Source organism: Cornus florida, unplaced genomic scaffold, assembly GCF_030987335.1.
Source record: "Cornus florida cultivar Cherokee Brave unplaced genomic scaffold, ASM3098733v1 CherokeeBrave_3.0.0_Hap2_Chr06, whole genome shotgun sequence".
Taxonomy (NCBI): Eukaryota; Viridiplantae; Streptophyta; class Magnoliopsida; order Cornales; family Cornaceae; genus Cornus; species Cornus florida.
The window spans coordinates 43,610,559-43,637,971 of NW_026775576.1; positions in this window are offsets into that span (position 1 = coordinate 43,610,559).

The following is a 27,413-nucleotide window of genomic DNA, read 5'->3' on the forward strand; positions in this document are numbered from 1 at the left end:
TTCGTTACTCACCGACTTTGTGGAGGGAAAAAACTCCCTCCAATAAAAAACGCACACGTCACCACCACACATATCTACATTCCAAGGCCATTTAAGGCCCATCATGTTCAAGCCCAAATTGAGCATACTTACAGCCCAAGACCATTATAATTTGTCCTCCAACTTCCATCAAGGCCGAATCAAGAAGAAGTCATCAGCCCAGCTTATGAGTATTTACCATCCGGTCTGTAATTCAAGCCCAGCCGGATCAAAATATATTCAGCCCAAGAATGCACAAATCCTACCATTTGAAGGATTTACTGTAGAAGGAAAATTCGAATAGGAAGTTCTGTACAAGGCAATTTTTATGCATGGAAGATTCGACAATGGAAAGAACTCTATTAGAAAAGAATGGTTATATAAAAAGAATTGGAGGGCAAGCAACGCGAGTCCTACCATAATTTTGCAATCTTTTGTATATAAATAGAGGCTAAGACCTCCAATAAAGGATCAAGCAATTCCACACTTCTCTATACATTATTCTTGTTTATTTTTATTGTTTTTGAGTGAGTTGTTTTATTTTTCTCAATCATTATTGGTTGAGCGAAATTTTGCACCTACACTTTGGCGCCGTCTGTGGGAATTGTATAGAAATATATTCCCACTTGTTCTTCAAATTAAATCCTTTAGTCGTGTCTGGAATGTCAAACGGAGATTCAGCAATGAATCAACAGATAGAACTGATGCAAAAGATGCGAGAAGAGTTCTTGCACCAATTTGAGACACTCCGGCAAGCAAACGACACGAGTGTCGCCCAGATAGCTGCGCTTCAGCAGCAGACTCATACGCTGCACATGGCCATGGCCAGGCTAACGCCACAACCACCACCAGGCGAGGCTGCGGCACCACCTCCCACCCGAAATTTACCTCCGGTTCACGAGCCTCCAGCCAACGAGACACCACCCAACGGGGCTCGACCTAGTGAGGCGCAGTAAAAGCAAGGGACGAGGTTCGAGGCGGTTGTTTCGGATAATCTCCCGCATCGCACACAGGACGAACAGGCCGAGTCCAGCCATAGGCTTACGGTATGGTCCAATGGCGTTCCAGATGGCGCACGTGTACAAGATGCATTCGATGAAAAAAAGCTCTTGAGAGTCCAAACACCAGTCGAGATGGCTAGAGAGCACAAGAACTCCTTGGTCAAGACCCCCTTTACTGACGAGGTGTACCTTGTGGAAAGGCCGAAGAAGTTCACTATGCCATCCTTCACCCAGTTCAATGGGGCAGGCGACCCTTCTCGGCATCTTGATCATTATGCGCAAAAGATGGCATTGGACGATCATAACGATCCGTGGATGTGTAAGGTTTTTCCTACCAGTTTAACCGGAGCAGCGTTAGAATGGTTCAGGAATAGGCCACACAAGTCTATCCCTGACTATGAGACCTTGTGCACTATGTTCTTAGCCCAGTATTGCGGAAATAAGAAGCAGAAGAAAAGTATCGCCAGCCTTTTCACCATAAGGCAAAGGAAGGGAGAAACTCTGCAAGATTTTTTATCCAGGTTTAACATGGAGGCCTTGGAGATAGCAGATTGCCATCCCGCCACGGCAATCGAAACATTTAAGCTGGCAATGATCCAGGGAACCAAGTTTCACACGTCCTTGGTCAAATATTCCCCCCCGGATATGCAGACTTTGAACGCTAGGGCACAAATCTACATTCGGTTGGAGGAAAACGTAGCTCACCGTGCACAACACGCTACCCTCGTCACAGTAAAAAACAAGTCTCGAGAGAAAGCTGCAAGCACAAGGGGGCAGAAGGTTCCTCATACCGCCACACAAGTCACCCAAGCATCTGAGAAAAGGCGAAGGACAGAGGACAGGCTTACCCCTCTCCGTACTACCTTGGCGCGCTTATTCCAAGATAATAAGACGAGGTTCGCGACTCCTCAGCCCATGAAACAACCCTTGGAGCAGAGGGACAAAAGCAAACATTGTGCCTACCATAGAGATTATGGGCATACCACCAATGACTGCAGGTCCCTACAGCGACAGGTAGAAAGCATGATAGCGCGAGGAGAATTGGTGGAGTATCTCGCCACGAAGGAGCACGTAAAACCTCGGGAGGTTAACCCTCGACGGGTAGAGGGCGGTCAGGTAAAGGTTATCCATGCTATACACGGAAGATCAGAGGATGATGAAGAATCTGAAGAGTTGTACAGATCCAGGCTGCGAGAGGCTCATAAGTTACGCAGGTTGTCTTCGGTAAACACGGTTGCACCAGGCAGCATCAACATTGGATTCGGTAACAATGACCTTTCTAGAGTCCAGCGCCCGCATGAGGACCCCTTGGTCATCAGCCTCTTGGTAGCGAATTACATGATCAGGAGAGTTCTGATAGATCCGGGAAGTAGCGCCAACATCATTACAAAAACAGCTTTTGATCAGTTGGGGATTTCACCATCATCCATCAGGCCAACTTCCGGCCCCCTAATGGGATTTGATGGTACTAAGGTGAATCCGCTTGGGGTGATCGATCTATCCGTTACTGCAGCAAAGAGAACTCTAAAGGAAAACTTCGTCGTGACAGAGATTCATCCATCTTATAACCTCATTATGGGAAGAGGTTGGATCCATCGTATGAATGGAGTCCCTTCTACACTTCATCAAGTAATGAGGTGTTTATCCCCGGATGGCAGGGATGTCATCGACCTCTGGGGAGACCAGGTTGCTGCCAAAGAATGTTACATGCTAACGCTACACGAAGCAAAGAAAACGTCGAAATCACCTCAGTCAGAGGCGAATCCCAAAGACGCAATCAAATAGCAGTTACAGTATCCTCTGCCCAAGTATCTCAAGGCAGAGGAAAATGCCGAAGCTGAAGCACCTACCGAGGAGTCCCTCGAAGCTGTAGAGGTAGTCCTCGGAGACCCTCAGAAGATCACCTACATTGGCTCATCTTGCACAGCCGAAGAGAAGGAAGCATTGATCAGGGTTATTCGGTGTAATTCGGATGTCTTTGCCTGGGATCACTCGGATATGGTGGGGATCAATCCTACAGTCTCATGCCATAGTCTGAGGGTTAACCCGGAATTCAGGCCAGTCAAACAGAGGCACCGACGGTTCGCACCTGAACGCAATCGCATAATAGCCGAGGAAGTAAATAAACTGTTACAAGCAGGATTCATTCGAGAGGTGCAATACCCACAATGGCTCTCGAATGTAGTAGTCGTTCAAAAGAAGAATGGGAAATGGAGGGTATGCGTAGATTATACCAACCTTAACAAAGCTTGCCCAAAAGATAGCTTTCCTCTGCCCAAGATTGATTAAATGGTGGATGCTACGACGGGTTATGAAAGGCTCACATTCCTCGACGCATACTCCGGCTATAATCAGATTCCCATGAATCCTGAAGATGAGGAGAAAACTGCTTTCATCACAGAAACGGGCACTTACTGCTACAGAATGATGCCCTTCGGTCTAAAGAATGCCGGAGCCACCTACCAGCGACTTGTCAATAAAATTTTCAGTAATCTGCTGGGCAATGCAGTTGAAGCCTATATCGATGATATGGTGGTTAAAAGTATACGGAAAGAGGACCACCCGAAGCACCTCCAGGAGGTCTTTGATACTCTCAAGAGATACAATATGAAGCTGAACCCCACCAAGTGCTCCTTTGCCGTTTCGTCAGGACAGTTCCTTGGGCACGTCGTAAATAAAAGAGGAATAGAAGTAAGCCCAGCTCAGGCAAAGGCACTCATACAGAACCAGGAGCCGAAAACTCGCAGGGAAGTGTAAGTTCTAACAGGCCGAATTGCGGCTCTCAGCCAGTTCATATCCTGATTATCTGATAAGTATAAACCTTTCTTTGATGCTATTCGATCCAAAAACAAAGATATGTGGGGACCTCAGCAGCAGGAAGCTCTCAATCAATTGAAAAGCTACATGACAAAACCCCCAATCCTTTCTGCTCCAACGCCCGGAGACACTCTCATCCTATACCTGGCAGTATCAGCTGTAGCAACAAGTGCAGTGTTGATCAAAGAAGAAGACAAGGTTCAGCACCTAATCTTTTACACAAGCAAAACTATGACGGATGCCGAGACACGGTACAGCAAGACAGAAAAGGTAATCTTGGCGTTAATTTATGCCAAGAGGAAACTTCGACATTACTTCGAGTCTCACAGCATAGTGGTACTTACAAATTACCCTATACGGGCTATCCTAGCTAAACCAGACCTGTCTGGTCGAATTACAAAATGGGCTATTGAACTTAGCTCTTTTGACATCACCTATGCACCGAAGGTATCTCACAAGGGGCAGTCGGTAGCGGATTTCCTACTAGAGTACGAAGATAAACCTGAGGAACCGACACTTCCAAAGCCATACTGGGAGTTACGAGTTGATGGCTCGTCCAACCGGAAAAGGGCAGGGGCCGGTATTGACATCACAACACCCGAGGGTACCAAGCTGCAGAAGTCAATTCTGCTAGATTTCCCATCTACTAATAACGAGGCCGAGTATGAGGCAATGCTCGCCGGACTTCGGCTAGCTAAACAGCTACAGGTACGATGTTTAAAAGTTTTTAGTGATTCACAGCTTGTGATCAATCAAGTGACAGGGCAATATTCTCCCAAGGAGGAACGTATGAAGTCATACAAAGATGCTGTAGAGAGTGCTATCCGAGAGTTCGATCAAATCGAGTTCCATCAGGTACCACGAGATGAAAATGCCGAAGCAGATCGATTGGCCGCAGCCGCATCGTCTTCAGATGAAGAATTGATTCGGCTTGTTCCAATCGATGTTCTCGAAGGACCTAGCATTAATCCCCAGCAAGAGGTGATGGTGATCCCGGAAGTACCACGCGAGCCCTACTGGATTGATCCAATCGAAGCCTACCTCAAGGAAGGGGTTCTCCCGAATCAGAAAGCTGAGGCAAGGAAGCTTAGGCTTACCGCGGCTAAGTATGCCATCATCAATAACCAGTTGTACCGAAGGTCATTCTCCAGTCCCTATCTCAAGTGTGTAACCCCTACTGAGGCTCTCACAATTCTAAAACAAGTTCATGAAGGAGATTGTGGAAACCACTCCGGAGGAAGATCCCTTGCACACAAAATTCTGACCCAAGGTTATTTCTGGCCATATTTGGCTCGGAATGCCGAGGAATACTCAAGACGATGTGACAAGTGTCAGCGCCATGGTCTAATAAAGCACCAACCTGCCGAGGGTTTGCACGCCATGGCTAATCCATGGCCGTTCGCCCAATGGGGGATTGATATAGTAGGACCATTGCCCAAAACAATGGACAAAAAGGAGCATGTGCTTCTGGCTACGGATTACTTCACCAAGTGGGTGGAAGCTGAAGCCTTCTCTAGCATCACCCACGAAGAAGTAAAGCATTTCATTTGGAGCAACATTATTTGCCGGTTTGGGGTACCAAAAGTCATCGTAATGGACAATAGTAAGAACCTCGATAACAGAAGTACAAGGAAATTCTTTAGCGAACATGGAATATTGCAAAAGTTGGCTGCAGTTAGTCATCCACAAGGCAATGGGCAAGCTGAAATAACTAATCGCACGATATTCGGGTGCTTAAAGAAAAAATTGGAGAAATTGAAGACAAAGTGGTACGAGAATCTCCCTCAAGTGCTTTGGGCCTATCGAACCACTCCAAGACGACCCACGGGAGAAAGCCCATTTGCTATGGCATATGGATCCGAAGCTGTCATTCCTACCGAGTCCATAATCCCAACCCTTCGGACATCCTTGGTATTGGAGGGGAACAATGAGCAACAACTCGAACATAGCCTTGATTTGGTGGACGAAAGGAGAGATGCAGCAGCAATTCGACTCGCGGCATACCAACAACAGGTGTGTAACAGTTATAACAAACGCGTCAGGATCAGGAGTTTTGTGGTAGGCGATTGGGTGTTGAAGAAGGAGACAGCTCATGTAAAGAAACTGGAACATCATTGGACCGGACCCTACAGAGTTACCGAAGTAGTGGGGAAAGGAGCATATCGTTTGGCCGAAGCTGGCGGACGCCCCATTGCGCGTCCTTGGAACGCAATACACCTGAAAAGGTATTTCCATTAGTTAAGTTTGTCAATTTTGCTATAAGTTCTTCACAAATAAGGCTGAATATGTCCACAGTCAGCCAAACTTTTCTTTATTTTGCTTCTATATTCAATATAACTCTCCTCTGTTTTTGTTTCTTTTTATAAAAATGGGGAGTCATACGAACTCTATGATTACGCAATTTTTATGCGCATGCCAAGTCGCATTATGCGTTAGAAGCAAAGCATTTACAATGATTTTTACAAAACAAAAAAATGAACAAAACACAAACACAAAAACCAACAAGCACACAAGACACAAAACACATGAATTATGGCCTGTGCTTAAAACTTTCTATCCCACATCGATAAAACAGTATGTGCTACATTCTGTTATATATGGGAATATTCAAATAGTTAATTATGGTGTAAGGAGGGCCCACTGGTATTTAAAGCTGTCAAGCTCAATACCAGAGGCATTCCTTACACCGACTTTTTTGACAAAATTTAGTCTATGTCCCACATCGGATAGAAATAGAGAAGAAATGCGGTTCATATATGCGTGGTCCACAACATTTGGCTGCCAAGAAGGGAGTATCAGTGGAGGCAGGTCTCTAAAGTCGACAAATGGAGAACTTCACAGCCACTGTTACTCGCTTTCTTGGCCTCCTATCATTTTTGAGTCTTCGGCCTCATAATAAGTGATTTGAGGAAAAATATGAAATAAACCTCCCCTCAGGCTCAGCGCCGGGGAGTAATTCATTCGCCTCGGACCTCAAGTGTCCGGTTCTGCACAACCTCCCCTCAGGCTCAGCGTCGGGGAGTAGTTCTCTCGCCTCGGACCCTAAGTGTCCAGTTCGGCATAACCTCCCTTCAGGCTCAGCGCCGGGGAGTAATTCATTCGCCTCGGACCTCAAGTGTCCGGTTCGGCACAACCTCCCCTTAGGCTCAGCGCCGGGGAGTAGTTCTCTCGCCTCGGACCCTAAGTGTCCGGTTCGGCACAACCTCCCTTCAGGCTCAGCGCCGGGGAGTAATTCATTCGCCTCGGACCCTAAGTGTCCGATTCGGCACAACCTCCCCTCAGGCTCAGCGCCGGGGAGTAGTTCTCTCGCCTCGGACCCTAAGTGTCTGGTTCGGCACAACCTCTTCTCTCGCCTCGGACCCTAAGTGTCCGGCTCGGCAAAACCTCCCCTCTGGCTCAGCGCCGGGGAGTGATTCATTTAAACCTCCCCTCAGGCTCAGTGCCGGAGAATAAGTCATTCGCCTCGGACCCTAAGTGTTCGGCTCGGCGAAAATCTCGCCTCGGACCGTAAGTGTTCGGGTCGGCAAAACCCCCCTCCGGCTCCACGCCAGGGAATGTATAATTCGCCTCGGATCCTAAGTATCCGAGACAGTTTCGGACCCTAAGTGTCCTATTCAGCACTAGTCCTCCACACTCAATGCCAAGGAGTAATTCGCCTTAGATCTCTGATGCCCAGATCAAAACTCTTTCCTCCAGACTCCAAGTGTTTAATACCTTGTGTATGCGGATATGTCATAAGTTCATCATACTCCACATCAGGAACACATGAGAAGGAAAGAGTATGTATACTTCTACTGAAGGCAAATGAAAGGCAAGGAGGGTTCGTTTAACAGTTAAATCATTGTCCATACGAATCATCCTGCGATATCAACTAAACTGTTAAAAGGATCTCCTTCTTCTCACAATCCTTGCGTTTTCACGGATAGCATAAATCCGAAGCATAAAGACAATGTTTAATGTTTAAACACATTACCAAACAGAGAAATATGAACAGTATCAAGAACATACAACAAAAGCAAGTCAGACGAGCCTAAAACGAAAAGGTATATTCATTATCCCAAAACAAGCTATTCATAAAAACAAAGTACAGGGCTCTACTTCCTCTTCGGATCGAAGGGAGTAGATTCGAAAGCATCCACTACATTAGGACTTGAGGTAGGAGGAGTTGAAGCCGCAGGAGCAGGGGAGCTGGGAGTACCCTTCAGATGTGCCTTCACCATCTCGGCAAAGCGGATTTCAGCTTCCAAAGCCTCTGGCCCTTCATCATATGGGAAGTGCACCCCCACTTTCTTGTCAAAGGCGTCCGGATCCATCGTCTTAGGGCCTGAACCCTGATTAAAGCCAGACCGGAACGCTTTAGCACTAGCCAAGTGCGCCAGACAGGAGTAGCGCCCTTGCATTTGCTTCCCCGCCTTGAAGCAGGTAGTAAGAGCCTCGGTCAGGCGTTGAACCTCGGCCTGAAGAGAATCCACCTTAGCCTCAGAGGCTGATAACTGCCTCTTGTACGCATCCTTGGCTTCAGAAGCTATCTTCAGATTGGTAGAGGCAGTAGTGGCTCTCTTCTCTGCATTTTCAAGATCCTTTTCCAACTTCTTGATGGAGAGGGATTGAGCTTCAGCAGTGGCACAGAGGGCCATGGTATGGTATAGACTCTGTTTAACAGGGAAGCAGAAGCAAATATAAGCATAAAGAGAAACATAAGCAAGCAAGAGTAACTTAAGGTTGAAGGAGCAATGCGAACCTCTATAGCCCGGACTGGGGCAGAGGGGAGTAGTTGCTCCAACCCCATTTGGCTGATGGCTTCCTCGTCCTTTGGGAGCCACATTCCTCGAGCCACTGCCAGTGCAGCTGAAGGGTCTGTAACCACAGAATCCCTTGAGTGCAGGACTGACCTGTCAGCCCTGGTGAAGGAAGGAGTCCAAGGAGCCCCAGTCTCAGCAAGAAAAGCCCTGACTTCATCTTCAGGTTCGGCCTCTCCAGCCTTTTTCCCTCTACTTTTAGAAGGGACTTTGCCCTTGCCAGAGGAAGAGGGGTTGAGGCGAGATTTCTTCAATGGTGGTTCCTCAACCTCCACCTCATCCTCAGTTGATCCAATGACGACCAAGGGTTGGGCATCTTCGGCTTTCTTTTTTAAAGCCTCAGCCCTCCGTATCTCCTCCTCAGTCATAGGGAAACTGTCAAATGATGGTAGAGACAGATCCATGAGGTCTGCAACAACGGCACTGGAAGCAATGTCCTTGAGGTTTGAAGAGGTTAGCAGGTCCTCGATAGGCGAGGGGTCACTCCAGACTCGTTCCTCAAGAAAAGAAAGTATGTTCCTTGCTGCGGAGGCTGGGAATGTAGCTGAAAAAACACCAAGAAATTCATAAATATGGCGAAATATTAAGACTTGGCAAGGAAAACAGCCAGAACACTTGGTATGAAGGGAGGTTAAATATTCTATACCTAATTTCCCGAATTTGCGTGGGATGGGAAGCGCAATTGATTGGGACATAAACCATTTTCCTTTAACTACAACCATCCTTTCTTTCCATTTCTTTTCGGATGAAGGAAGGTTCGTGCATATCCTTTGATGAAGGGGAGAGGTAAAAAAGAAGCGACCAGGCTCGGTCCCATGCTTAGATATATTGTAAGTAAGCAGAAGGTCGGCAAGGGTCAAATCCAGAGCCTCTAATATCCGGCGCACCAACAATGCCGAAAGGATGCGAAAGAAATTGGGATTTACTTGAAGGGGGGCAAGACCTAGCTTATTGAAAACTAAATGATAGAAGGGATGAAGAGGGAATCGGAGGGCGTTAAGGTGCCCTACCGAAAGAAGCAACTCATCCTCCTCAATTCCCTCGCCGGAGGTGAAATCGGCACCCTCGGGATATTCTGCAATTTCTACTCCTTCAGGAACATCAAATTCTTCCATTACCGAGGCACCCTCGGGATATTCTGCAATTTCTACTCCTTCAGGAACATCAAATTCTTCCATTACCGAAGCAACAGAGAATTTGATGCGGCAAATAGAGATGATTGCTTTCTTCTCTTCATGGGTAAGAACGTAATCAGAGCCTGAGGTGGATGTTTCGGTTGGAAGAGGGGAAGTACCTGATGGATTCGACGAAGGGCGATCTGTAGAAACCCTAGGAGGGGGAGCCCTAATGCGAATGGGGGAAGATGAAGGTGTGGATTCAGAATCCCCAAGGTCTACACGTTTGGGAGTAGATGAAGTACTCATAATGAAAGAGAAAGATGCGAAGCTAACCTGACAAAGCGATGGAAGCGATGGAATGAAGGACGCAGAAGTGCAGCAAGGGCAAATGTAACTCTTGCAGAGTCTTGTGTGACGGATTAATAATGAGAGACCACGAACCGTTTCTGAAGCAAATAAAAACCGGTTTCAATTCCCTCTTTAATAGGAGCCGTCACTCAATTAAAAATGGAATTTGGGGCAAAGTGTGGAGGGAAAAAACTCCCTCCAATAAAAAACGCACACGTCACCACCACACATATCTACATTCCAAGGCCATTTAAGGCCCATCATGTTCAAGCCCAAATTGAGCATACTTACAGCCCAAGACCATTATAATTTGTCCTCCAACTTCCATCAAGGCCGAATCAAGAAGAAGTCATCAGCCCAGCTTATGAGTATTTACCATCCGACCTGTTATTCAAGCCCAGCCGGATCAAAATATATTCAGCCCAATAATGCACAAATCCTACCATTTGAAGGATTTACTGTAGAAGGAAAATTCGGATAGGAAGTTCTGTACAAGGCAATTTCTATGTATGGAAGATTCGACAATGGAAAGAACTCTATTAGAAAAGAATGGTTATATAGAAAGAATTGGAGGGCAAGCAACGCGAGTCCTACCATAATTTTGCAATCTTTTGTATATAAATAGAGGCTAAGACCTCCAATAAAGGATCAAGCAATTCCACACTTCTCTATACATTATTCTTGTTTATTTTTATTGTTTTTGAGTGAGTTGTTTTATTTTTCTCAATCATTATTGGTTGAGCGAAATTTTGCACCTACAGACTTGTATTGCGCCTCTTCGTTACTCACATAATAGTATTGCACGTAAAAAATAATAATGCCGATACACCAAGTCTAGATATATATCTAGTAGTTGAGTTCTATAAGGACTCTTTTTTTTAAAAAAAAAACAAACTAAACTGATAGCCTGATATCTCTCAAATTTCATTATACGATAATCTTCATATCCCTCATAATTCCACATAGATATATATTATATGGATAAAACATGAATTCAAAAATAAAAAAATATATATATCTGGGTGTTATATTCGACCCTCCTTAATTGAAATTTCGTCCTCAAAATTTACGTACCTTCATTTATGGTCCAGTGACTCCGCCTTTGGGTCCTCTTCAGGATCATCCTCTTCACTTTTCATTTCTTTGAGAGGAACTGGGTTTGCATTGGGTCCGAAAAATGGAGGCCAATCTCGTACACTAGATACGTTTCTCGGTTTGTACTTTGGGATAACACCTATTGGAATAGAACTTTTGATATCCATTCCTGCCTTTTGAGTTCTCCCTCGCATACAAGCCGATAAATTGACCTTTTGCTCCTGTTTGTTCTCATTAATTTTCTTTCCAGTCATCCTGATTCTAAAGTGCAATCAGATAAAATAAATAAATAAACAAAAGCCCGTCTAACTTTTTTACTCATAAAAAAAATAAATAAATAAATCAATGGCAACCACCCAATAATAATCAATGAATTTACAAGACTTATAAATCCAAATTTATTCATGTCCAAATACAAAGAACAAACCAAATGTTCAAAGATAAGAAAAAAAAAATGCTTAGCAACCATTAATAGGTAACCACAAACCTCTACTTTTTTCCTATGTCAAAAGCTAAAGAGAGAAAAACAAATCATAATAATAAATTCCCACTTCTTCATTCATAATCTCTTTCTCCTACTTCTGCGGTTGTGGTTCCTTTTCACCTGTCTCAGAACTCTTACGTGGCTTTGGACAAAACCTTGCCATATGTCTACTCTCCAAACAATTATAACAATTTCCCCAGAATTTATATGGCTCATGTCCCGTTTTTGTCGGCCCAACTGATTTGATTTGTCCAGAACCTTCAATTCTTTGTCGCTTCCATTTCTGTTCATTTTGTCCATCTCTTGAACCCCATTGGCCATGTTGGCACTGATCATTTTTACTTCCTTGAGCTTCTTGGAAAGTACCATATCCTTTTCCTTTCTTTTTTAACTGTTGCTCCTTTTTCTTTTGAAAAATATTGTTGTTATTTTCTTCAATTGCCAAGGCATATTCCACAACCTTTGCATAAGTGTCACACCTATGCCCGACTACCAATCTTTTAACATGGGAGATCAAACCCCACTCAAACTTTCGAATCTTGTGTTCCTCATTAGCCACTATGTGAGGAGCAAATCGAGAGAGTTCTGTGAACTTTGTCTCATAGTCACTAACCGTCATTTTGTTGCTCTATTCTAATTCCATGAATTCAATTCCCTTCTTTTTTCTCACTGACCGCGGAATATGTTTTTCATAGAACCGTGTCTTAAATTCTTCCCAAGTCATAGTGGCTATGTCTACAGTAGTCCTAGTCACGGTTTGCCACCATTGGCGTGCCTCACCCGACAAGAAAAATGCAGCTATCATCCTTTTTTGCACTTCAGTGCAGTCTATCATCTCAAAATACTTTTCCATGTCATCGATCCATTTTTCGGCATCAAGTGGATCGGCAGCTCTAACGAACTCAATAGCTCACAATTTGCGTATATCCCTTATGTATGTAGTCATGGGAACTTGTTCCGTATTAGGATTAGGAATTTGAAGTGCCTTATCCATCTGAGCCATGCCACGGCCTACACCACCCTGATCGGTGCCTCCTTGACCTCTGCCTCTAGTAGGTCATCCTCGGCCTCTACCAGCTGCCGACATCCTATTTAATGAAAAATGATATAATCATTAGTCTTAACGATCAATCAAACCTAAGATGGAGTATGCTACGGAAGCAGATAATCTACGCATTTCATAACACATTTCATATCTTAAATTCCATTCTTACAACATTCCCTTCACCCTAGGATTCTTAAACCCTATGCTCTGATACCAAACTGTCACGCCCTAAAAATTCTAATATAAGAACCCTTGTCTTATACTAAAATCTAATACGTGACTCACATCATACATTCACCATAATCCATGATTAAATCAATAAGAAAACATTTTATTCAAAAATCTATCAATCCAAATTAAATTTATTACATCCCCAACTAATTTAAAATTCCACCAACTAAATGAATATTATTACAAAATGTTTGTTAAGAAACAAATAAAATCAAAATGTGGAAATCCGGCAAATCTCCATCTCCTATTGTGCCTCATTTACAAGCTAAATCCATGTGCACTTGAAAGTAATAAAGGGGTGAGCTCACAAGCTCAGCAAGAAATTACTAAACACAATCATCGTTCAGCAAGTCAATCCTTACTTAAAATCCGTATATTTATATACATGTATAAGTGACCACGAAATCTCTACTAATCATCGTTATTCTATAACATTAACTCAAATTGTGAATTTAAAACATATCTAGAATTTAAATTACTAAAATTCCACTTACCTCACATGAGCCCTGGCTCCCTTCAACCGGTTGGCTTTCTAGTGCCATTACCTCACATGAGCCCCTGGCTCCACTCCAAATAAATGGTGTGAATTACATAGTCCCTGACTACCAAATACACACATGTGGCTGGGTTGTACGTCTACTCACCCAGATGGCCCCTGACCACGTCCACATACTAAGGGCACCTTTGGCCCAATGGCCCTGACAAAAGAGTATTTCACTCCCGAAGACAGTCCCTGACTGCACTCAACAAACTCATCATTGTATAAGTCCCTCCAACCTATTTAATCACATCAATTAAACACTAATTATATTTAAATAATTTCTACTCATAATTTCATTAGTTCATCCAACACCTTAGATAATAATTAATTAATTGATACCGACATACCAACTCATACTCCTAATTACAATAAGTTGTAACTTAACTCTAAATTCCAACCTCAGTATCATTAAATTTGTATACTGCCCACCGATACTAACCAATTCATAGTCTATCATCAAAACAAAGTCATCCTTAAATTTCTAATTCTAATGACTCCAAAATGTACCATAAACTATGGCTTAAAGAAAAGTTTTATATATATATATATATATCAGTGACTTTATTAATTAATGACATGCAAAACCTCAAAACCCATTTACTGCCAACCACCACCTTCATCTTAGTCTCTATCTAATTCATTTATTACTCCAGTTAATCCCGTACCCATCATTACATACATTTAACCCATTAGTTAAAAATAACTTGCATTTCATGAGCTTTTTCTATCCACCTACTGACATAGGTATATATATATATATATATATATATATATATATATATATATATATATATATATATATCCCAGGTGCATAAGGAGCCCAGTCCGAGAGGCAAAAATTACGGACAGATGGAAGCATCATTCTGGCGTGAACATGCAAGGATAGTCTTGTTTTAAAATCCTTTGATTTTGACTTTTGAATTGCTTGTCAGTGGAAATATCAATCATACAGCTTCTACAAAAATCACATCCTAGTAGTGACCTACAATAGATTAATTTAATCCCACCAATTATTATGTACATATGTCTAGACCATATATATCCATCTGTACAGATCCATCCCAATCTGAATGTATAAGATCCACATAGTTCAAATAACACTATTCATACCTATTATATAATTATCCCAGATTATCCAACGAATTCAACTAAAATCATACACTGGCATTCTCTTATATACATGAAAATTGAGAGATTCTATAACCAATCATTTTGATATACTCATAATCGGATCAAAGAAAACACCAGTACCTCTATAAAACAAATCATTCTAATTCACATATAAAGTAACTATCAACTGAAATATAATCAAATTCTAATAAATCAGTAACTCCATGTGTAATCTTCATATATAAGTCTAATTAAACATAATTATCATGAGTTCTATAATTATATCATAGATAATCATCTTACTATCAAATCACATAATTATATGCAGGATATAAGCAAGAATTAACTTGCCTGAAAATGGAATCTGCTTAAGCCTCTTCGTTACTCATAGAATTGTATTGCGCCTCTTCGTTACTCACAGAATAGTATTGCACGTAAAAAAAAATAATGCCGATACACCAAGTCTAGATATATATCTAGTAGTTGAGTTCTATAAGGACTCTTTTTTTTTAAAAAGAACAAACTAAACTGATAGCCTGATATCTCTCAAATTCCATTATACGATAATCCTCATATCCCTCATAATTCCACATAGATATATATTATATGGATAAAACATGAATTCAAAAAAAAAATATATATATATATATATACAATATATATCTGGATGTTACACTTATTCCCTTTAACCTTTTGGATACTCATGTTTTGTGCTAGCCTAGTCCTACTATCATCCTTTTTCTTTCCTTTGCCCTTCCACTTGGGCCTAGAAGAAGATGGTATAGACTAGATTAGATTGATAGGAACGCCCATACTTTTGATTATCTCTTTATCTGTTACCAATTCTATAAGAATATCAGTGAGTGTGAACTTAAACTGGTTCCTTATTTAGTTCACTCTAAAAGAGTTGAACGAGTTTGGTAATATGGCAATAATTATGTCAACTTCAAACTTACCATCCAAGTCAGCCCAATTGACCTCCAGTTCAATTTTTAAATAATAAACAATCATTTTCCAAAATTTAATTTTTTACTGGAGATCCTTAGGCTATCTTGATGGTATTTAAATTTGAAATAGTACTTAGGCATATGCTCTATCTAATCTCACCAAAACATCTCAATGACATTTAACATGATGTTTGAAGAAAATAAAATAATGTAAATGTTAACTTTGGAGTGTATTCGAGATAAACTCTAGAATATTGCACTAAGTCATATCATTTGCCTTATTTCACTTATTAAAAGCATTAATGTTCTCTTGGGTATCGTAAAGTAAAAGGATTAGGTTTAGGAATAGTAAATACATTTTGTACCACTACGTTGTGAATAAAATATCTAAATTCATTTTCCAGTCAATATAAATGAGGTCCAAATACATTGAATATGTTAGTAAGCAGATAAAATGGATTAGACATAATTAATCAGAATATAAATGCATTCATACAATATGCAAGGTGAATTATTAATACTATCATGCATAGTTAAAATTAAAATAAGTTTGTCAACCACATAGTATAATAAATCTCAATAGTATAAGAGTTCATTATCACTATTAGTGAACAATCCCTTTTAATTAATTTGGGTCCCTCAACTTCATAACATAATAAATCACACAATCAATACGTCAATAACTTATCCTGATGGAGGAGTTCATTATTGCTATTGGCCGGCAAATTACATCATTTCCATATATCTTAAGACAATGCCTTGTCTATCTATATGAAATGATTCCCGATTATGTTTAGCTTTTCTAAAATCATCTAGTGTAGACCACTCCATTGGGGAGCTAACACTATTGAATTTAGGTTGAGTGTATAACGTTATTACTGATCCAACGAAAAAAATAAAACATTAAATATATTATCATTATAATTTAGACTCTTTAAATCATGCGTAGGGCCTTATTTTTAAAGATCTAATTACAATGAACATTTAATATTTTTATTTTCAAGAGACAACCATTCTTGTAATTTTTAGACTCTTCAAATCATGCGTGGGGCCTTATTTTTTAAGATCTAATTACAATGGTTATAATAACGAAGGCCATGGGGTAATGTATAAAAATTTCCATTCCTACTCAATTTTTAATTATTTATAATTAAGGTTTTCAATTCATGATTTAATGCAGCAAAACGCCTTGATTTTAATTCAATTAAATTTAGAAAATATCTGGACTTTTAAATGATTTATTAATATTTAATTTGAGGCACATTTTAAAAATAATTTACAAAAATAAATTTTCGTTTCCCAATAAGTACCCTTTAATTAATTAGTAATCAAATCCAATTAATTTTTATAATTTAATTAATATAAAACAAGTCATTTAGATAAAAATCATAGATCCAATGCATGAATAATAATTAATTAACAATTATCTATTTAATGCATTACGTATCTCACATAAATAAATAAATGACAGATAAAGCAAATAAAATGGCCAATGAATTTAGCTTTTAATATTTAAATGCTCTAATTATTGCGCATCCATCATAGGCTTGTATACACCTGCAGGAGGCTGTAACCCGACCCTACGCGTAATCGGACGTGCTTACAGTCATCGAACGTGCCTTCACGGTCCCAAACGCCTGCACGCGCTGGAGGGAGGTTATAGCGCGTGCCACGCACCGTCACGCGTGTGTGGGGTTTGCCAGCGCGTGCCATGCGCTGGCACCCGCCTATTGGCGCCGGCAACATCCGCGCGTGAGCATCACGCGCCTATTGATTAGGCGTGCCTTAAGCGCACTGTGGGCTGCGTTGCACCATATAATTTCTCCTTCTTGTTGCTGATCGAAGGGCCGCTGATGAGGATGCACCGAGTGCTGCTACGTCGCGCCGTACTGGATCGGCTGGCCTAAACTCTGACGCTGCCATTGTCGGCAGCGGTGCTTCGGCAGCCAGAAAAACGCCGAAAATTTTCAGAAAAATATAAAAAATTTCCAAAAAATTAAATTAAGCCCAAAAAATTTCAGAAAATTTCCAGAAAATTCTTGAAGCCTAATTTAACCCTTTTGGACCTTCTTGAAGCCTCATAGTATCATTTGATGAAGATTACATGACTTTAATAAATATTTACATTTTGAAATACAATAGAAAAAATTAAATTACATCATTGAACTTTCAAACGATTAAATCAAAGTCTTAATTACATTCATTCAAATATAAAATTTCATTCAATTAACCTATAAGCTTCATTCATGGCCCAAACATACATCATCATTCATTCACAATTATACATAAATCATCATGTATCAATATATATCGACATATTAAACCATACATCAACATACATCAATAAATATATATAATTTGGATCCATAAATGATGATTTTCATAAAAAACATGATCTCTAGTAATGAATCAAACCATGCTCTAATACCACTGTTGGGAAACGTGCAAGTTTTTAAAAACTTTCTGAGAGATTTACATACATAAATCTTGATCCATCACATAGAGACAAGTTTTATGCAAAAATAAAATATAATATATCATTCAATTAATAGATTGAATACTTACATCAAGATTTGAATAAATCTTAGATCTCTCCTCTAAAGTGAATATTCTCACTTATTGTAAATCCCTTCGCTAGATGCCTTCTCCTTGGATCTCCATATTCTTGGTAATGGTCTTGCATTTAGAAATCACCCATAAGCCTCCATGAATGACCTTAAAAAATTAGGCTTGTGGGAGCCTCTATTAGATGAGAACACTAACCCTAAAAATCTAAAGAGATAAAATATATCATTTCTTTTCTTCCAAAAGTCTACCTTAAAATATACATGAACCCATGTATATATGGGCAACATAAAAATAAGAAAAGGAAACAATAAATCCTTCTCAATCTCTAATTCACATATCTCAAATCTAATAGGATTCCAATCTCAAGTTGGGCTATGAGTGAGAATCCTATTGGGCTTATTATTTTCTTGGCTACAATGAATTAGTAATCGGCCCGGTCCATGGACCAATTAAATTAATTCATTAATTAATTTCTACTCCACTAAAAGAAATTAATTGAACTCCAATTAAATAATAAATGACTTTTAAGTCAATATTACACTTTGACCCCTCTATGTATAATTAATTATCGGATAAATAAAGCCATTAATCCAACTACTCCTTTGATTATTTATGGCTCGATCACAATAAAACATTTGTTTGACAAAAATAATAATTTAAATAAATAAATATATAATAAATCATTTTGTCTAAAAACACACGAAGGCTTTCGAATTTACTTTGTGATCAACCATAATCAATACAAAATAAATACAAGTAACAATGATGCAAATATTAAAAATATAACCCTCTAACTATTAATTACATAATTACCCAAAGTGCCGGTCTAAGGATCCCGAAGATTCTGCCGAACAAATCAAAGTAATTACTAATTAATAAAAGAGTTTATACTTCTCTCATGCTTATGAGTCAAATGCTATGACGGTGATAGGGAGCAATTGCATACGACGGCTCTCACAATATATCTCAACTTAACGCGGATCCAGTTTAAGTCTTAGTTAATAATGAGTTCATCCATAATTACCGACTATGAACAATTTATGATTACTATTTATATTCATGTATTAATCGTCATCACATACATATATAAATATCTCATGTAATCAAATGGATATTATCAATTCCATAATGAATCGAAACATAATACATTAAATTTACCAATTATATAAATCATAAATATTTTAGATATGTCAGGAACATATGTCACTATAATCCAAATAGGAATTTGCTATAACAGGACATATAAATCCCAACACGCCTATGCCCAAGATAGACTCTACCTCATTAGAGAGTTCAAAAACCAAAGAGAATTCCGTAATGTTGCACGGATTGTCCCATACATATATGTTCAAAGATTAGTTTTGTTTTTCCCTTTTAAGAATTGTGTTTTTAGTCAATCTTTTTGTTAACGTTTTACCATATATGTATTATATTTGACTTTCTTTGTAGGATTTATTTTAGGTATAATTATTTCCTTAATTGTTGATTAAGAATTCTTGTTGAATAAGAATACATGTAAATTAAGTTTGGTGTATTCTTTCCATATTGTATTATTTTTGTCTATATAAAAATACAATGATTATTGATTTACTCTTCAATTGAGGAAGAAATCACTAAAATTGTTCGTATTCTTTCACATGGTATCAGAGCAAAATATCTCAAAACCTCTTCCTTAATTCGTTCCTCTTTTATTATTTCTTTTTTTCGGCACTTCTTCAATGGCTGTAGCACAATCTGATTTAAGCGCTTCATCTAAACATGAATTACAAGGATTAACTAATGATCCTCTTCATTTTCATCATTTCGATAGTCCAGTCATGGTGCTTGTTGCGCCTCTTTTCTCTGGAGATAATTATGGCACTTGGATTCGTGCCATTACCATAGCTTTAAATGCAAAAAACAAGCTCTATTTTGTGGATAACACCTTAAAAATCTGACTACACCCAATGAACTCTCTCAATGGGAGAGATGCAATGATTTAGTTGGTTTGTGGATTCTCAACTCTGTTTCATGTGAGATTCACAGTAATATCTTATATGCTGACATTGCGAGGGAGATTTAGTTAGATCTTTCGGAGTGTTTTTCTCAATCCAACACTCTACAAATTTATCATTTGAAATAGTCAATGTATTCTCTCAAATAAGAAGACTTATCTGTTTTTGCTTATTTCACAAAGCTTAAATCATTGGGGAATGAGCTTAATTCCCTTGTCACCATCCAACCATGCACTTATGGTAATGGAAAAGCTGTTGCGGAACGACTCCAGTAAGATAGGGCAATGGAGTTTTTACAGGGCCTTCATGACCGATATGCGGTACTTCAGAGTTAAATATTCCTTATGGAATCTTTTCCCAGCACAACCAAAATTTATTCTATTGTTCATCAAGAAGGGAAGCAACAAGAGATACATTCTTCACCATCTCTAACTCCGGATGTTGTTGCTCTTAGTGCCAAGCCCACAAACCGTGGAAGCAATTTTATCCGTAGTGATTCATCCAATAGCAAGACACGCTACCACTGTGATCATTGTGATTGCGACAGTCACACTAAAGATCATTGTTTAAAAATCATTGGGTATCTTCCAAAGAAAACTGATGCACCTACTAAAGCACCCAAATCCAAAGACAATGCAACGGTGACCCCGCTAGCTATTACTCAAGAACATTGCAACAAATTACTGGCTATGCTCTCTTCGATCAGGTAGCATTAATTCAAATGCACAGTTAGCAGGTATTGCCCTTACAGTTCCCTCGAATTCAATTTGGATTATTGATACATGAGCAACTAATCACATGTGTTCAACTAATCACATGTGTTATACTTTATCCTTATTTTCCTCTTATAAATCCTGTCCAACTCCATCTTTCGTTCAACTTCCTGATGGGTCAAATGCATCATTGGAACTGTTTATCTTTCATCCACTATTAAACTTAAGAATGAATTCTTTATCCCCTCATTCAAGTTTAACCTTTTATCAGTGAGTCAACTTGCAAAAACTAATAATTGTTTAGTGACTTTTTTTTTTGTTGAAAAATGTTTTTTCAGGACCCATCAACGAAGAGGACGATTGGACAGGGTAACGTTATTGAGGGGTTATACTATTTTCAAGCAGCTTTAGCAATGGCATCATTAAACTTCCTTCCATTGATCTATGGCATTGGCGGCTTGGACACTTATCTTATCGTTCTCTACAAAATTTAATTAAGGATGTTTTATTTATTTATTTATTTATTTATTTTTAATTTCTTGTTCATAGAATAAAGTTTGTGAAATTGTCCATAAGCAAAACATGGGCAGTTGCCGTTCCCTTCTAGTTCTATCACTACTAGTAGACCTTTTTTATTTAATTCATTGTGACATATGGGGTCCTTTTTCTCAACCATCTTTGAATGGTTCTCGCTATTTTTTAACCATTGTTGATGATTTTAGTAGACACACTTGGATTTATCTTATGCATATCAAGTCTGAAACAAAAAATATTTTACAATCTTATTTTGAAATGGTTAAGACTTAATTCCATTCTCGCATCTATTCTCTTTATTCAGGCAGTGGTGCTGAATTTTTTTTTTTACATATACAACAAGTTCGGTCAAACAATGGTACCGAATTTCTTTCTAATGATATGCAGAAATTTTTTTCAAACCAAGGCGTCATTCATCAACAATGTTGTGTTACCACTCCGCAACAAAATGGTGTGGCAGAGCGCAAGCATCATCACCTTCTTAATGTTATTCGTGCTCTCCGTTTTCAAGTACACTTACCTTTAAAATTTTGGGGTGAGTGTGTTCTTACAACAACCTATCTTATAAATAAAATGCCAACTCTTATTTTATTTGGAAAATCTCCACATGGACAAGGGACGGAATGCCGGCAAAGGTTGGGGAGACAACGGTGCTGCGCCTGAAGGATTGGTCCAGTAAGCAAAGTGGTGTCCATTGTGGTAAAGAGGAAAGGGAAAACAAAGAGGGAACATCCAAGCCCCAAGGGTTTTTGCTTCCTATGTGATGGGCCACATTGGGTGAGAGATTGCCCAAAGAAGAAGACCCTCAATGCCATGATGAGCCACTATGAAGAGCAACAACAGGGGGAGGCGCATCAAGGGTTCACCGCAAATCTTTAATGCCATCAAGGGTAAAACTGAAGTCCCTAAGGCGGCGACTAAGGGGTTAATGTTCGTGGAGGCGAGCATCAATGGGACACCCACACGTACTTTGGTGGACATGGGTCCATCCCACAATTTCATGAGTATTGATGAGGCCAAGAGGTTGGGCCTCAAATACAGCAAAGAAGGGGGCTCTATGAAGGCAGTTAACTCGACAGCAAAGGCTATACATGGCATGTCACATGGCGTCAAGGCATGCATTAACGAAAGGGGTGGCCACATAGATATATCGGTAGTACCTTTGGACAACTTCAAACTAGTCCTTGGGTTGGAGTTATTAGACAAGGTGAGAGCCTTCCCCATTCCTTTTGTTAACACTATATGTATTATGGAAGGCAAAATAGCATGCATAGTGCCGGTGGAGCTAAGCGTCAAATTAGAAGCCCAAGCGTTATTACCTATGCAGTTCAAGAAGGGAGAGACTAACTACCTTGCCACGTTGCTGGAGATGCTTGATGATGAGCCAGTCCCTTCCCCACAAGAAGAGGTGCCTAAGGAGATACGAGCCGATACGGATATAATGCCTAAGGAGCTGCCTAAGAAGCAGGAGAGAGGTGAACCATAAGATTGAACTGGAACCAGGGTCTAAACCCCCTACTTTGGTGCCTTACTGGATGATACCCCTAGAGTTGGAGGAGTTACAAAGACAACTCAAGGAACTATTGGATGCGGGCTATATTCGACCCTCGAAGGCCCCATATAACGCATCGGTACTATTCCAGAGGAAGAAGGATGGGTCATTGCGCATGTGCATTGACTACCGGGTGGCAAACAAGGTGACTATCAAGAACAGGTACCCCATCCCTCTCATTGTAGATCTTTTTGATTAGCTTGGTGGAGCACGATACTTCACTAAGCTAGACTTACGCTAGGGGTAATACCAGGTGCGGATAACGGACGGGGATGAATCTAAGACTACCTGTGTGACGAGGTATGGCTCTTATGAGTTTCTTGTTATGCCTTTTGGTCTCACCAATGCACCTGCTACTTTTTGTACTTTGATGAACAAGTTATTATATCTCTACTTGGATCGTTTTGTGATGGTGTACTTAGATGACGTTGTGCATAACACCACTCTAGAGGAGCACGTGCAACAGTTAAGGGCAGTCTTCTAAGTCTTACGGGAGAACAACCTATATATAAAGATAGAGAAATGCTCATTTGCCCAAGAGGAGGTGTTGTTCCTAGGGCATAAGATACGGGATGGCAAGTTAATGATGAACGAGGCAAAGGTGAGGGCCATTTAAGAATGGGAGCCACCCACTAAGGTGATAGAGTTACGCTCATTTCTTGGACTTGTCAACTACTACCGCCGCTTTATCAAGGGTTACTCGGCAAGAGCAGTCCCATCGACAGACCTTCTCAAGAAAGTGCATGCTTGGAGTTGGACAAAGTCGTGCCGGGGGCATTTGATGACTTGAAGAGGGCAATCACGGAAGAGCCGGTACTTAGTTTGTCCTACCACTCCAAACCATATGAGGTATACACGGATACATCAGAATTTGCTATTTGGGGCGTGTTGATGTAGGAAGAACACCCCATAGCCTACGAAAACCGCAAACTTAATGACACCGAGAGGCACTATATGGAGCAGCAGAAAGAAATGGTGGCTGCCATCCATTGCCTACGTGCTTAGAGGCACTACATCCTTTGGGCGCAATTTGTGATCAAGACGGATAATGTCGCCACCAGCTACTTTCAGATGCAGGAGAAGCTTAGCCCCAAGCAAACACGATGACAGGACTTCCTAGTAGAGTTCACTTATCATTTTGAGTATAAGCTGGGCAAGGCCAATGTTGTGGCAGATGCACTTAGTCGCAAGGTTGAGCTCGCAGCTATTAGTCAACCCCAACACCCTCTTGTGGAACGGATCAAGGAAGGGTTGTAGCATGACCCTTTAGCTAAGTGACTCATTCAGTTAGCTAAAAAAGGGAAGACTCGGCGCTTTTGGCTAAGGGATGACTTGCACCACAGGGGTCCAACTCTTTATGCCCAAGTGGGGAAACTTGCAGAATGAGCTAATACGGGAGTGCCATGACACCAAATGGGCTGGTCACCCAGGTATGCGGCATACACTAGCACTACTAGAGGATTCTTATTATTAGCCTCGGATGCGAGATGATGTGGAGGCATATGAGAGGACTTCTCTTATCTGCCAGCAAGATAAGGTAGAGCAGCAGCATCCCACAGGCCATAGAGCCTCTGCCTATCCCAGAGAGACCATGGGAGAGCGTTTCTATGGACTTCATCACTTTCTTGCCCAAGTCAGAGGGTTACGGGAGCATTACAGTAGTGGTAAATCGATTCAGTATGTATGCTACCTTTATACCCGCACCAACAGATTGCACGGCAGAGAGGGTAGCCGAGTTATTTGTTGATATGGTTAAACTATGGGGAGTTCCTCAAAACATTGTCAGTGATAGAGACCCGCGCTTCATAGGTAGGTTTTGGATGGGGCTCTTCAAAAAGATGGGGACAAATCTTAACTTCTCTACGAGTTTCCACCCCTAATCAGATGGGCAGATGAATGCATCAACGCTTTCCTGGAATTATACTTGAGGCACTATGTGAGTGCTAATCAACGAGATTGGGCAAACTCCTTGGGGTAGCACAGTTTTCTTATAACTTGCAGCGGAGTGAGGCTACCAATTATAGTTTGTTTAAGGTTGTTACCGGATAGCAGCCTATGACACCGAACACCATTGCTTCGACTTGCGATGGTAAAGGTCCGGCGGCCTACAAATTTTCCAAGAAGTGGTACGAACGGTTCGACTTGGCTAGGGGGTACTTTAACAAGGCGGCAAAGAAGATGAAGAAGTGGGCCGACACCAAGCGAAGGCAGGTGGAGTACATGAGAGGAAACCAGAGGAGACCAGATGATGGTGAAGTTACTACCCCAACAATTCAAGTCTCTACAGAGCGTGCATAAGGGGTTAGTAAGGAAGTATGAGGGCCATTCCCCATTGTCAAACTGGTGGGCAAGGTCTCCTATATGGTGGAACTTCCATTTAAGTTAAAGATACATCTAGTTTTCCATGTCAACATGCTCAAGCCTTATCATGGAGATGCGGAAGACCCTACATTGGGCATATCACAGAGGGAACCCACGGTTGTTGTCACATCATTCAACATCCTTGCAAATCATGTGATGAGCAAGAGAGGCGTGCCCAAGTATAAGGAGTACTTAGTAAAGTGGAAGAACTTGTTGGATAGCGAGGCGAGTTGGGACCATGAGGATACACTATGGAAATTCGCGGAGCACATCTAGCGGTTCAAGCAAGAAGATAAGACGAGGGCATCGCGAGCTTAAATAGGGGAGAATGTTACGCCCCGCAACCAGAGATTACGCCACGCAGATGCCCAGCAGGATATGACATGGCAACCTGCATGGATTGGGAACTTTCTAGACTTCTCTACACAAGTATAGATCCTTCGGAATTTTCTAGAATAGTGTGGAATTGTCTAGACCATTCTAGACTTATTTAGAGTGGTGTAGATATGCATGTATAGTCTTTTCTATATTATTCTAGACTTGTATAGATTATTCTTTAGAGGATTCTACAACACCATTCTAGACCTCTCCCTTATACATTTCTAGAACTTTCTTGTAAGGGCCAAAGGCCTTTAAATAGGAGGTGGGGGTTCGTTTTCTCCTCACCAAGCAACCAAGTTGTAATCTTTTCCTTATAAGCAATACAAGTTCTTTACATTCCCAAACACTCTTACTTAATTGCCTAAGTGTTCTCTTCCTACACACACACACTTGCAAGCAAGGCACTTGTCTAGCCTTAGTCTTCATTAAGCTAGCACACTCGGGTAGACTGACTTAGCACTTCAAGGGGGCTTGAAAGTGTCTAAGTCCGCACGTGAGCTTGGAAATGTCCAAATCTGTGACATTAGGCTCCTAAATTTGAGGGCCCCGTCCTTTTTTCTTTTTTCTTTTTTTATTGGTGTGTTGAGTGGGTGTAACAGGTGCATGTGAAGTAATGCCTTGGTGTGTGACGTGTGTGTGAGCTGATTTGTGTTTGGGTGTTTATTAGTCTAAATACTACATGCAGTGGGTGGGTGATGCAAATGTAATCCATTCAGGCTAGGTGCTGACAGTGGCGTAGCCACATAGGGACAAGTGGGGGCAACTGCCCCCACTGAACTTTTAATTTTTTTTAAATTTTATATGGAAATATTTTTATATTTGTATAATTATCCCCTCTAAAATTTGACCATGCACATATATATACTATATATATATATATGGTATATATATATATAGTATATATATGTGCATGGTCAAATTTTAGAGGGGACAATTATACAAATATATATATATATATATAAAACCAAAAGCCATCCATGGTTTTACAAAAAAAAAAAAAAAAAAAAAAGAAGAAAAAGAAGGAGGAGGAGGAATATAATCATGACACAATTATAAATAAATATAATATATCTATCAATTTATCACTTTCCTAGAAAATATGATATTTTTTTTCACTTTCCCAAAATATTATATTTTTTTCACACTTTCCAAAAAAAAAAAAAAATTCATCAAGATATTCTATCACACTCTCGACTTTACCACAAATAAATGGATTGTTTCCATCACATTTTCAGTCTTCAATATTTTTCACAATGCAAATAAAGTGAGCGAAACAACTATTTACCAGTAGACAAAGATATAGATACTCAGTCAGCCACACTTCAGCTAAAAGGTAATTTACGATTATTATTTGATATTATAATTTTAATTAGAAAAATTATTAGTTATTGCCATCAAAATTATTTTAGGGCTTGTTGTTCTTTCAAAAATTAGTTTGTGTAATTGTGTTACTAATTATTATTCTCTAAATAAGACTTAAATTTTTTTTATTTGCAGTCAAAATCAATAAAATCATAGATTCACTTACTCTATCAAATTTTATGATTGATTGGATTATTTGGTTATAACTTATAAGATTAGATTTGGTTATCATGTATTTTTATTTTTATTTTTATTTACATATGTGATATATTAGAACAATTAGGTAACTATGTTATTTTCATTTTCATATCTTATTCTCGATTCATCGAATATGATTTTTTTTTATTTTAAGTATATTTAATTTAATGAACTCAATTTTGAAACAACAATGAAT